This window comes from Mesocricetus auratus, unplaced genomic scaffold (genome assembly GCF_017639785.1).
Source record: "Mesocricetus auratus isolate SY011 unplaced genomic scaffold, BCM_Maur_2.0 Super-Scaffold_100004, whole genome shotgun sequence".
In the NCBI taxonomy this organism is placed as follows: domain Eukaryota; kingdom Metazoa; phylum Chordata; class Mammalia; order Rodentia; family Cricetidae; genus Mesocricetus; species Mesocricetus auratus.
This window is the reverse complement of record NW_024429189.1, coordinates 43,228,109-43,231,534: the sequence shown is the minus strand read 5'-3', so window position 1 is coordinate 43,231,534 and position 3,426 is coordinate 43,228,109.

Genomic DNA, 3,426 nt, shown 5'->3' with positions numbered 1-3,426 from the left:
ACAGGTGACACAGTAGACCTGTAACCCTAGGGGTAGATTTGTGTCTGTGCACAAAACTGGAAGGACCCTGGCTTGTTCCTAAGCACTTTTTCTTCTTGGGCTGGCAGAAGGTGGCAATTCAGGGCACCGAGGTTTAGGATCACTTCCGTTGCTTCACAATGCCACAGGTTGGGGTATTTTGCAAGCTGTCCCTCCGCCCCCTCCCCCCCGATGCCTTTGGATCTCCAGTCCTAGGAGGACTCCCTGGATGGTCACTTCCAGCCGGTGCCTTCTACTCTTTCCAGTGGAACCAAACCTTGCTATGCAGCGAGAAGACACCTACCCCTGCATTCCACAACAGGCGCTGTCGTTCTGAGCCTCCCCCAGCGTAGTAGAGACAAGTTTAAGGTCTTCGTTCAGTAACACAGTCAGGGTCCAGATTCCACAGGGGTTCGGATTTCCTGGTCTCCCTGCCTCTTTCCTTTGGGATGTTTTTCTGGTCCCTCCTCCAAGCTGGACAAACAGGTTCCCCGTGGTTTCCATAAAGGACCGACTGGGGGACAAACATAAGAAATGCAAAAGAGAAAAGACTTAAGCGGATGGATCTCTGCAGAGACTGTTGGAGTCCCCTCCCCTGCCCCGTCGGATCTTCTTACAGCACAGTTGGCTAGTGCTTCTCTCTGCCTATCCCAGGTCCTCGGAGGTGAGGCAATTAATGCTTTGTAATTGCTAATTACTCCTCTCAGGTGCTTGAAGTCTGTTGTGAGGCGCAGACAACAACTGTCTGGTTCCAGGGTATCCCATCTCTGCAAAGAACCTTGCTTTGCTTAAACTCGGGAGTCCCCAAAAGATGTGTGAAATGAGGGGTACAGGGCCAGAAGTCTGGGAAGGGTTCAGCCTGCATCTCAGACTATGTTGAGAAACGTGGAATAAACGTCTGGAGGGATGGTCAGGAACACTCAACAGCGCCCTGTCTGGTCTGCCACCTCTAGGTTGAGCCCACGTCTTTGGAATCCTTCCTTGATTGTTTCCTCTTACGCCTCAGAGACTCCTCCCTCAGGCTGATTGGGCTCAGAGACTCTTCCCTCACGCTGATTGGTCATAGCTGGCAGGAGCGTGTAAGCATGATAAGCCCTGGGTCTTGCTGGATATCCCCAAGAGTCTTCATCACAGCGGAGGCTCAACAATGCTTGTTGACTGAACAAATGAATAAATGATGGGGCTAGAAGAAAGACCAATGACTCCAAACTCAGGACTGATGCTGGAATGGCCGGTCACAGGCACAACCGATAAAGGCCGTAGGAGTTCCATGCAGGGGAAGGAAGGCACAAAACGAACACCAACCTCAAACTATGAGCCTCAGTTGCTATCCTTAACCAGGAAGGGAGAGATGGCAGTCTCGGGGAGTAACTCATGCTCAGGTTTTTGTTGGTTGGGGTCTCTGATGAGGAAAGGGGCTGGAGAGGGAGGCGTTGCAATAAGATACCTTATTGTGAGCATTTATTATGTTCATGGCACTGTACTAGGCAGAGGGAAACTGAGAAGGGACAAATATGAGGAAAAAAGATAAATTCTCTTCAGTTAATCCTTATGATGGTCTTAGGAAATACTTACTTGGTTTATGCATTATTATCCTAAGGTGTTTTGTTTGCTTTTGTTACTTTTTTCCTTAAGAAACAGAGTCTAAGAGTTCTTAAGCAAGTTGCCCAAAGTCATACAGCTATAATATTGAGAACCAGGCTCACAGTCCAGAGTTACTGACTCTAGCCCCAGGTTCAAAAATCTTCAGCCTGATCCTGCCTTCTCTTCCCTGCCCAGTGGGTTTGGCAAGTGAATTTGTGATGGGAAGGATGAGGGATCCAGCAGAGGCTATGTTGTACCTCCCTTGCCAAGGGCCCCACTTGCTGTTCTGTATTAAAGCAGGAGGCTGTTGGGCTCTTTCTGTTCAGGGCTCTGGCAGTGGGTATTTTTACCTCTTTACATTGCTGCTTCCTTCTCTACAGAGTGGGTATAAAACAAGAACTGGTTTCATTATGTCGTTGTCAGTCTTATAGGAGACAATAAAACCTTTTAAAGGTTGATTGAAGTCAGTAGTTTCCAGTCCCACCAAGTGCAAGAGAAACTCTTGCACAGGAGGTGGGTCTGAGTAAGATCAATTGTGTGGGCTTTTTATGTCTATTTCCTGTCTGAGTCCTTTAAATGCCAAGGAATTCACGGATGTTCTTCAGGAGCAGAGGCCCATGGCTAGGAAAGATTCCCTGGGACCTCTATGAAGCAAGTGACCCAAGTTTCCAGAGAAGTGGGCATGCCTTTGGGATATCTTGGGAAGCTGGTGGACCTTACAGTGAAGAGTTCAGAGATAATGGCATGTCTGCACGCCTAGGCATTTTGTCTGTCTGCTTTTTCTTTGAAATTCAATAGTAAACCAGGACCTGAACTATGGAGCTCAAGTTCCTAAGAGCCTGTTCCAGGTACACACTCTTGAAAAGCTCCCATCTTCCTTTCCCAGATGGCATGGGATCCTGGTGCCAAGTCCAGTGAAGACTTCACTGCTCCAGTGAATCATCACAGGCCTGGGAATAGTAGAGCCTGCCTTGTGATGATGGCTTGGGGGTGAGGACTGCTCTTAACCAAGTGGGCACCCTCTATCTATGTCTGTGTTATCTACTCTCTCTGAGAATTATGGGAAGGTACATAATTAACCCTTTGTACTCCACTATGCTTCTCTGAATGAGGATAAACAATAGTTCTCCCTCAAAGATGGGCTATAGGAATTTTGTGAGTTTTATCATATACACAATGCCTTCCCTGAAGGAAGAACTTCATAACTGTGGTCATTCTTAATGCGCGCATTGAGGCAAATCCACACTCCCTTCTCATTCACACAGCAGTCAGCATGAGATACTGTGGATTCAGGGTTCGCCATGGTTAGCTCTATAGAATAGGTGGTGATAGTTAGGTCAAGAACTTAAAAATGACAAGAGTGATGTGGCTATAGGTTACAATAACTTTAATATTTTCTGAATATCAAGGTGAGAGGAGCTCAAAGGCTGCAAATACAAAGTAATAATAAGAGTATGTAAAAATGAATTGCTTTGAGTTAATAAGTAAATTCTTTATATACATATGGAAATATCAGATTGTACTTCTTGAATATTTACATTTTTGTGTGCTAATAAAGATGTTTTAAGAAGTTTAAAGAAATTATCCTGATTTGCATATTGTGTTGTATATGCATGTGTTATCACACTCTGCTCCATAACTTGAACAATTAAATAAATAATAAATAAAAATATTAGGAGAGCTGCAATAATGGGATATTCTTTCTGCTTCTATAATGTTGCCCCTTGCTTGGCATGAAAAAACTTAAAAAAAATCAAGGGGCTGGAGAGATGATTCAGTGGTTAAGAGCACTGACTGCTTTTTCAGACCTGGATTCATTTCCCA